We start from the raw sequence: 10,775 nt of genomic DNA, 5'->3' as shown, positions 1-10,775 counted from the left end.
TCATTTTTGCTGGAAGCTCTGAGACGCAACGGGTGCACCGCCGTGCCGTTAGTTCGGCACGGTGGGTCTTTTTGCCCCCTTTGCGTGGTTTTTTGCTTTAGGGTTTTTTGTAGACTGCAAAGTTCTCTTTGCTATCCTCGCTCTATCTAGAATATCGGGCCTCACTTTGCTGAATCTATTTCATCCCTACGTTTGTCTTTTCATCTTGCTAACAGTCATTATATGTGGGGGGCTGCCTTTTCCTTTGGGGTATTTCTCTGAGGCAAGTCAGGCTTGTTTTTCTATCTTCAGGCTAGTCAGCTCCTCAGGCTGTGCCGAGTTGCATAGGTAGTGACAGGCGCAATCCACAGCTGCCTTTAGTTGTGTTTAGGATAGGTTCAGGTATTGCGGTCTACAGAGATTCCACGTCTCAGAGCTCGTTCTATTGTTTTTGGGTTATTGTCAGATCACTGTATGTGCTCTGATTGCTGGCACACTGTGTCACTGGATTGCCTACATAACAGTACAAGGAGCCAACCTAATGATTCTCAATAGAGGGAAAAAAGAAGTTCTGACATCATTTTTTTTTCTCAGCTCTGTGTTCAGTCTTTTTTTTCCCCTAGACATTTGGGTGTTTCAGGACACAGGTGTGGACATGGATATTCAGGGTCTGTGCTCTTCAATGGATAATCTCGTTACAAATGTACAAAGGATTCAAGATACTATTGATCAGAAATCTATGTTAGAACCAAGAATTCCTATTCCTGATTTGTTTTTTGGTGATAGAACTAAGTTTCTTAATTTCAAAAATAATTGTAAGCTATTTCTGGCCTTGAAACCTCATTCTTCTGGCAATCCTATTCAACAGGTTTTGATTATTATTTCTTTTTTGCGCGGCGACCCTCAGGACTGGGCATTTTCTCTTGCGCCAGGAGACCCTGCATTGAGTAATGTCAATGCGTTTTTCCTGGCGCTCGGATTGCTTTACGATGAGCCTAATTCAGTGGATCAGGCTGAGAAAAATTTGCTGGCTTTGTGCCAGGGTCAGGATGATATAGAAGTATATTGTCAGAAATTTAGGAAGTGGTCAGTACTCACTCTGTGGAATGAATCTGCGCTGGCAGCTTTGTTCAGAAAGGGTCTCTCTGAGGCTCTTAAGGATGTCATGGTGGGTTTTCCTATGCCTGCTGGTTTGAATGAGTCTATGTCTTTGGCCATTCAGATCGGTCGACGCTTGCGCGAGCGTAAATCTGTGCACCATTTGGCGGTATTGTGTAAGATTAAACCTGAGCCTATGCAGTGCGATAGGACTATGACCAGAGTTGAACGGCAAGAACACAGACGTCTGAATGGTCTGTGTTTCTACTGTGGTGATTCCACTCATGCTATTTCTGATTGTCCTAAGCGCACTAAGCGGTTCGATAGGTCTGCCGTCATTGGTACTGTACAATCCAAATTCCTTCTGTCCATTACCTTGATATGCTCTTTGTCATCGTATTCTGTCATGGCATTTGTGGATTCAGGCGCTGCCCTGAATCTGATGGATTTGGATTATGCTAAACGTTGTGGGTTTTTCTTGGAGCCTTTGCGGTGTCCTATTCCGTTGAGAGGAATTGATGCTACACCTTTGGCCAAGAATAAACCTCAGTACTGGACCCAGCTGACCATGTGCATGGCTCCTGCACATCAGGAAGTTATTCGCTTTCTGGTGCTACATAATCTGCATGATGTGGTCGTGTTGGGGTTGCCATGGCTGCAAACCCATAATCCAGTATTGGATTGGAACTCTATGTCGGTATCCAGCTGGGGTTGTCAGGGGGTACATGGTGATGTTCCATTTTTGTCTATTTCGTCATCCACTCCTTCTGAGGTCCCAGAGTTCTTGTCTGATTATCAGGATGTATTTGAAGAGCCCAAGTCCGATGCCCTACCTCCGCATAGGGATTGTTATTGTGCTATCAATTTGATTCCTGGTAGTAAATTCCCTAAAGGTTGATTATTTAATTTATCCGTGCCTGAACACGCCGCTATGCGCAGTTATGTGAAGGAATCCCTGGAGAAGGGACATATTCGCCCATCGTCATCACCACTGGGAGCAGGGTTCTTTTTTTGTAGCCAAGAAGGATGGTTCGCTGAGACCATGTATTGATTACCGCCTTCTTAATAAGATCACTGTTAAATTTCAGTATCCCTTGCCATTGTTATCTGACTTGTTTGCTCGGATTAAGGGGGCTAGTTGGTTCACTAAGATAGATCTTCGTGGTGCGTATAATCTGGTGAGAATCAGGCAAGGAGATGAATGGAAAACTGCATTTAATACGCCCGAGGGTCATTTTGAGTATCTAGTGATGCCGTTCGGACTTGCCAATGCTCCATCTGTGTTTCAGTCTTTTATGCATGACATCTTCCGTGAGTATCTGGATAAATTCCTGATTGTTTACTTGGATGACATTTTGATCTTCTCAGATGATTGGGACTCTCATGTGAAGCAGGTCAGAATGGTTTTCCAGGTCCTGCGTGCTAATTCTTTGTTTGTGAAGGGATCAAAGTGTCTCTTCGGTGTGCAGAAGGTTTCATTTTTGGGGTTCATCTTTTCCCCTTCTACTATCGAGATGGATCCGGTTAAGGTCCAAGCCATCCAGGATTGGACTCAGCCGACATCTCTGAAAAGTCTGCAAAAATTCCTGGGCTTTGCTAATTTTTATCGTCGCTTCATCTGTAATTTTTCTAGCATTGCCAAACCATTGACCGATTTGACCAAGAAGGGTGCTGATTTGGTTAATTGGTCTTCTGCTGCTGTGGAAGCTTTTCAGGAGTTGAAGCATCGTTTTTGTTCTGCCCCTGTGTTGTGTCAACCAGATGTTTCTCTTCCGTTCCAGGTCGAGGTTGATGCTTCTGAGATTGGAGCAGGGGCGGTTTTGTCACAGAGAGGTTCTGGTTGCTCAGTGTTGAAACCATGTGCTTTCTTTTCCAGGAAGTTTTCGGCTGCTGAGCGTAATTATGATGTGGGCAATCGAGAGTTGCTGGCCATGAAGTGGGCGATCGAGGAATGGCGTCATTGGCTTGAAGGAGCTAAGCATCGCGTGGTGGTATTGACTGATCATAAGAACCTTACTTATCTCGAGTCTGCCAAGCGCTTGAATCCTAGACAAGCCCGTTGGACGTTATTTTTTGCCCGCTTCGATTTTGTGATTTCGTACCTTCCGGGCTCTAAAAATGTGAAGGCGGATGCTCTGTCTAGGAGTTTTGTTCCCGACTCTCCGGGTTCATCTGAGCCGGCGAGTATCCTCAAGGAAGGAGTCATTGTGTCTGCCATCTCCCCTGATTTGCGGCGAGTGTTGCAAAAATTTCAGGCGAATAAACCTGATCGTTGTCCGGCGGAGAAACTGTTCGTCCCTGATAGGTGGACTACTAAAGTTATCTCTGAACTTCATTGTTCGGTGTTGGCTGGTCATCCTGGAATATTTGGTACCAGAGAGTTAGTGGCTAGATCCTTCTGGTGGCCATCTCCGTCACGGGATGTACGTACTTTTGTGCAGTCCTGTTGGATTTGTGCTAGGGCTAAGCCCTGCTGTTCACGTGCCAGTGGGTTGCTTTTGCCCTTGCCGGTCCCAAAGAGGCCTTGGACACATATTTCGATGGATTTCATTTCTGACCTTCCCGTTTCTCAAAAGATGTCAGTCATTTGGGTGGTCTGTGATCGCTTTTCTAAAATGGTCCATCTGGTGCCCTTGGTTAAATTGCCTTCTCCTCTGATTTGGTGCCTTTGTTCTTCCAGCATGTGGTTCGTTTGCATGGCATTCCTGAGAATATTGTTTCTGACAGAGGTTCCCAGTTTGTTTCGAGGTTTTGGCGAGCCTTTTGTGGTAGGATGGGCATTGACCTGTCTTTTTCCTCGGCTTTCCATCCTCAGACTAATGGCCAGACCGAACGAACCAATCAGACCTTGGAGACATATCTGAGATGTTTTGTTTCTGCTGACCAGGATGATTGGGTGTCCTTTTTGCCGTTGGCTGAGTTCGCCCTTAATAATCAGGCCAGCTCGGCTACCTTGGTCTCTCCATTTTTCTGCAATTCTGGGTTCCATCCTCGTTTCTCTTCAGGACAGGTTGAGTCTTCGGACTGTCCTGGTGTGGATTCTGTGGTGGACAGGTTGCAGCAGATCTGGACTCAGGTAGTGGACAATTTGGCCTTGTCCCAGGAGAACGCTCAACTTTTCGCTAATCGCAGACGCTGTGTGGGTCCCCGACTTCGTGTTGGGGATCTGGTTTGGTTATCTTCTCGTCATATTCCTATGAAGGTTTCCTCTCCTAAATTTAAACCTCGTTTTATTGGTCCGTATAGGATTTCTGAGATTCTCAATCCTGTGTCTTTTCGTCTGACCCTCCCAGACTCCTTTTCCATACATAATGTATTCCATAGGTCGTTGTTGCGGAGATACGTGGCACCTATGGTTCCATCTGTTGAGCCTCCTGCCCCGGTTTTGGTGGAGGGGGAATTGGAGTATATTGTGGAGAAAATTTTGGATTCTCGTGTTTCTAGACGGAAACTCCAGTATCTGGTTAAATGGAAGGGTTATGCTCAGGAAGATAATTCCTGGGTTTTTGCCTCTGATGTCCATGCTCCAGATCTTGTTCGTGCCTTTCATGTGGCTCATCCTGGTCGGCCTGGGGGCTCTGGTGAGGGTTCGGTGACCCCTCCTCAAGGGGGGGGTACTGTTGTGAATTCTGTGGCTGAATTCACTCCTGTGGTCACAAGTGGTACTGCAGCTTCTGAGCTTCCTCCCTCAGGTGTTCTGGTGAGCTGGTTGGCTGCTTTGTTATTTAACTCCACCTGATTCTGTCTTCCTTGCTCCTTGTCAATGTTCCAGTGTTGGACCTGAGCTTCTGGATCTTTCCTGTGGCCTGCTGCTCTGCTTAGATAAGTGCTTCTTTGTTTTTGTTGCTACTTTTTCTGTCCAGCTTGTCTATTCGTTTTTGCTGGAAGCTCTGAGACGCAAAGGGTGCACCGCCGTGCCGTTAGTTCGGCACGGTGGGTCTTTTTGCCCCCTTTGCGTGGTTTTTTGCTTTAGGGTTTTTTGTAGACTGCAAAGTTCTCTTTGCTATCCTCGCTCTATCTAGAATATCGGGCCTCACTTTGCTGAATCTATTTCATCCCTACATTTGTCTTTTTATCTTGCTAACAGTCATTATATGTGGGGGGCTGCCTTTTCCTTTGGGGTATTTCTCTGAGGCAAGTCAGGCTTGTTTTTCTATCTTCAGGCTAGTCAGCTCCTCAGGCTGTGCCGAGTTGCATAGGTAGTGACAGGCGCAATCCACAGCTGCCTTTAGTTGTGTTTAGGATAGGTTCAGGTATTGCGGTCTACAGAGATTCCACGTCTCAGAGCTCGTTCTATTGTTTTTGGGTTATTGTCAGATCACTGTATGTGCTCTGATTGCTGGCACACTGTGTCACTGGATTGCCTACATAACAGATTTCCAATCCAATACTGGATTATGGACCTGTAGCCATGGCAACCCCAAAACGACCACATCATGCAGATTATGCAACACCAAAAAGCGAATATCCTCCTGATGTGCAGGAGCCATGCACATGGTCAATTGAGTCCAGTACTGAGGCTTATTCTTGGCCAAAGGCGTAGCATCAATTCCTCTCAATGGAATAGGATACTGCAAGGACTCCAAGAAAAAACCTAGCATACTCCAAGTCCATCAAATTCAGGGCAGCGCCTGAATCCACAAATGCCATAACAGAATAGGACGACAGAGAGCAAATAAGAGTAACGGACAAAAGAAATTTAGACTGTACCGTACTAATGGTGGCAGACCTAGCGAACCGCTTAGTGCGCTTAGGACAATCGGAGATAGCATGAGTGGAATCACCACAGTAAAAACACAGCCCATTCCGACGTCTGTGTTCTTGCCGTTCAGCTCTAGTCAAAGTCCTACCACACTGCATAGGCTCAGGCCTATGCTCAGAGAATACCGCCAAATGGTGCACAGCTTTGCGCTCACGCAAGCGCCGATCGATCTTAATGGCCAAGGACATAGACTCATTCAGACCAGCAGGCGTGGGAAATCCCACCATGACATCCTTAAGGGCTTCAGAAAGACCCTTTCTGAAAATTGACGCCAGGGCACACTCATTCCACTGAGTAAGCACAGACCACTTTCTAACCTTCTGACAATACACCTCCGCTTCATCCTGACCCTGACACAAAGCCAGCAAGATTTTCTCTGCCTGATCCACTGAATTTGGTTCATCATAAAGCAATCCAAGCGCCAGAAAAAACGCATCTACATCACGCAATGCAGGATATCCTGGCGTAAGGGAAAATGCCCAGTCTTGAGGGTCACCATGCAACAAAGAAATAATGATTTTTACTTGTTGAACGGGGTCACCAGAGGAGCGGGGTTTCAAAGCTAGAAACAGTTTACAATTATTTTTGAAATTCAGGAACTTAGATCTATCTCCAGAAAACAAACCAGGAATTGGAATTCTAGGCTCTAACATCGGATTCTGAACCACAAAATCTTGAATGTTTTGTACCCTTGCAGTGAGATGATCCACACAAGAGGACAGACCTTGAATGTCCATATCTACACCTGTGTCCTGAACCACCCAGAGGTTAAGGGGAAAAGAAAGACAAAAAACACTGCAGAGAAAAAAAAAATGGTCTCAGAACTTCTCTTATCCCTCTATTGAGATGCATTAATACTTTATGCCAGCTGTACTGTTATGGACCTGGTGGTTAGGAGCACCCGGAACGACCTGATGGTTAAACTCACACAGGACAAGCTCTGGGAAGTGGGAACTCTGCTGACCGCAACCCCTAATCCTATCACACAACTAGAAATAGCCGTGGAGCGTACCTAACACGACCTAGACGCCTCTGCACAGCCTAAGAGCTAACTAGTCCTAAAGATAGAAAATAAAGCTTACCTTGCCTCAGAGAAATTCCCCAAAGGAAAAGGCAGCCCCCCACAGATATTGACTGTGAGTAAAGATGAAAATCACAAACATAGAAATGAAACAGGTTTCAGCAAAGGGAGGCCAGACTTACTAAATAGACTGAGGATAGGAACGGTATCTTTGCGGTCAGCACAAAAAACTACAAAAGACCACGCAGAGTGTGCAAAAAGACCTCCGCACCGACTCACGGTGCGGAGGTGCCACTCTGCATCCCAGAGCTTCCAGCTAGCAAGGAAAAATCATGATAACCAGCTGGACAAGGAAACAATGAACAAATAATTAACTATCAGGGACTTAGCTTCTGCTGGAGTAGACAGGTCACCAGAAAGATCCAAGAGCGAACTGAACCAGTACAAGAACATTGACAGCTGGCATGGAGTAACGATCTGAATGGAGTTAAATAGAGCAGCCAGCCAAAGAATAACCCACATCACCTGTGGAAGGAACCTCAGAAGCAGCAGCTCCACTCACAGCCACCAGAGGGAGTCCATGGACAGAACTCGCCGAAGTACCATTCACGACCACAGGAGGGAGTTCGATAACAGAATTCACAACAGGCGAGTCTCTGGGAGGAGGTGAAGCTTATGATTGATAGGATGGCTGGAAGAGAGATACCATTGGACCCACGGACATTTTTACTCGGATTAAAGCCACAGGGAGTGTCCAAAACTCTCTTTAGACTGGTGATCTTGTTGGGCATGGCAGCTAAAATACACATAGCATCAAAATGGAGGACACTGTCACTTTCAATGCCCCAAGTCAGGACTAGAATGAATACAATTATGATGTATGAGCGCATCCAAGCAATGAGAACTGATGATTGGAACCACTTTCTCCGGGTGTGGACCCCGTGGCTGGATTTGAACTCTGGGGATCAGCTGACGCTTGCCCTTACGCTCTCTTCGTGAGGGGAGAACTGGAGACCGCAGATTACTATCTAGCGATAGATATAGGAGTGTGGATTCTTTTTTCTGTTTACTATCTTTTTGCCTATCCCACGCTATGAGTTGTAACCTAAAATCTGAACTCTGTCGGTGTTGACCTAAAGTGTACTGTTGTGTGGTAAAGAATACTGTAAAGCGGATTTCTTATGATTCATGTCCTAACCCACTTACCCTTTTGTCTCTGTCTTGTCTTTGTCTTGTCTTATACGTATATACGCATGGGTCCATTATAGTGGATATTTTATGACACTAACGATGTAAGAGCGGCCCCTTGTTGTACTTTCAAAACTCCCATGTTGGGAGATCTATGTATTATTCTTTAAATAATAATTATTGAAACAAAAAAAAAAAAGGGGTTATCCAGCTGAGTCCTAGAGGTGCTGTTGGTGGAGCACAGTGCCTAAACTGACAGAGCAACCTACAAACAATCTTATCCGTCCAGCCCTAGAGTCTTTATTTTTCACCACTGTGTTTGGAACTTCTTGGTCCGGACTTGTCTCTATACCAACATTTTACAGATCTTTCATTCTGTTTTTTTTTTTTTCATTTTACTGTTGAACTATGACTCCCTGGAGACATCTTTGTGTCTTAAAGGAGTTTTATGCAAATAAAGCCATATCCCTGTCTAAATGAGAAGTGATACATGTTGCTAATATTCTCTGTGTTTCGTTTCCTTAGTTCTTCATTTTCGGACAGTAAAAACCTTGCTTCTATTCAGAGGCTGCAAGCCATGATCTCACGCTACATTATAGAAAGCCACGGGAGAGCTCTCTGCCGCCGATGGATTTTATCACCGATCATCACATATTATGACCATGTGTCATGGATGTTGTCTCTCCGTGCTTTTCACAGATAGAAAAAGTCACTGGAGTCTAAGATGATGTTCACATGTCCACAAAAAAAAAAAAAGAATCCAATTTACTGATCAAATTCGCACATTTTAGACTATGGATCCGTGAACCGAACACATCTGAGTGCTCTCCATTTTTTACTGTTTAATTGATAAGAAAAACGTGGATTTTTTTTAAATTACGCAAACGGATGATATATTGTTTTGTAAGGAATATTCTGTGTATATTCTGAAATCTCCTTTATCCTTAATCACTTTATCGAACATTTAACGAATAGATGAGGCCTCTAATGCCAATTTCAGCCACTGAATAATTGCTGCAAATTCTTTTAGCTTTTATTATGGACGAGTGCTTAAAGGGAATCTGTGAGCACACTTTTTTTTATGTAATCCAACAACATCATACTATAGGGGCCGAGACCCCTGATTCTAGTGATGTATCCCTTAGTTTTCGGGGTGCAGCTGTTACAGATCTAGCAGATCTCTGAATACTGAGCTGTGTATAACCCCGTCCACACTACTGATTGGCAGCTTTGTGTGTACATTGACAGAAAGCTGCTAGGGGTGTGGTTGGATTAGCAGTCTCTAGACAGATAATTCCCTAGTGATAATCTCCTGCTGATAATACACTGATTATATTGAATTAAAAACAGTCCAGTAAGTGACACATCGTTAGATTCGGGGTCTCTTGTGCTGCTCACAGATTACATAGCAAAACCCTGCTAACATATTCCCTTTAGTATATAGGTATAGCCTAAAGTATTCAAGTGAAGGTTTTTACAGTCTCTAACTTGACAAAGAATCCGTTTTAGAAATCTGAGGCCGATCCTTGGATTTCCGCATTTTGAACTGCCTGCACGGAAATGAGTCCTATTCCGTAGGACTAATTCGCTTGTTGCAACCTGCAGAATCGGGAAGACTGTCTTGTTTTATGAAGGGTGCAGAGATTATCGGGGGCAGCTATTGGGTCTGTAGATTGCAACTGGAGCCCCCATCTTCCACATAAAATACACTAGTATTATAAGTAAAACCCAAGAAAAAATGAAAATGAGCATATACCCTACAGCAAGTAAATAGTAATACCGATGGGTACACCTTGTGGCGGTGGGATGGCTATTATGCTTTTTTGTTCAAACTATTGATTCCTAAGTGCCCGATGTTATTTACATGGACTATTACTATTTACTTAATAACTTGCTGTTGGGTATATGCTCATTTTTGTTAGTTTTTTTTCTTGTTTTTTGCCTTTTAAATGGCCACAGAGTGAACGTGTTCCTAAGGTACCTTCACACATAACAATTTCGTTAACGATATCGTTGCTTTTTGTTAACAAAATCGTTATGCGTGACAGCGACCAACGATCAGGCCCCTGCTGGGAGATCGTTGGTCGCTGGGAATGATCAGGACCTTTTTTTTGGTCGCTGATCACCCGCTGTCATCGCTGGATCGGCACCAGCGATGTGTTCACTGGTAACCAGGGTAAATATCGGGTTACTAAGCGCAGGGCCGCGCTTAGTAACCCGATGTTTACCCTGGTTACCATTGTAAAAGTTAAAAAAAAAAACAGTACATACTTATCTTCCGATGTCTGTCACGTCCCCCGACGTCAGCTTCCTTGCACTGTGTCAGCGCCGGCCGGCCGTAAAGCAGAGCTCAGCGGTGACGTCACCGCTCTGCTTTACGGCCGGCCGGCGCTGGCACAGTGCAGGGAAGCTGACGCCGGGGGACAGACACCGGAATGTAAGTATGTACTGTTTGTTTTTTTTAACTTTTACAATGGTAACCAGGGTAAACATCGAGTTACTAAGCACGGCCCTGTGCTTAGTAACCCGATGTTTACCCTGGTTACCCGGGGACTTCGGCATCGTTGGTCGCTGGAGAGCTGTCTGTGTGACAACTCTCCAGCGACCACACAACGACCTAAACAGCAACGCTGCAGCGATCGGCATCATTGTCTATATCGCTGCAGCGTCGCTAAATGTGACGGTACCTTTAGGCTATATTCGCATGTTGCGTTTTTGCTGCTTTTT

This window comes from Ranitomeya imitator, chromosome 7 (genome assembly GCF_032444005.1).
Source record: "Ranitomeya imitator isolate aRanImi1 chromosome 7, aRanImi1.pri, whole genome shotgun sequence".
NCBI lineage: Eukaryota > Metazoa > Chordata > Amphibia > Anura > Dendrobatidae > Ranitomeya > Ranitomeya imitator.
Note: the sequence above shows the minus strand (reverse complement) of the source record.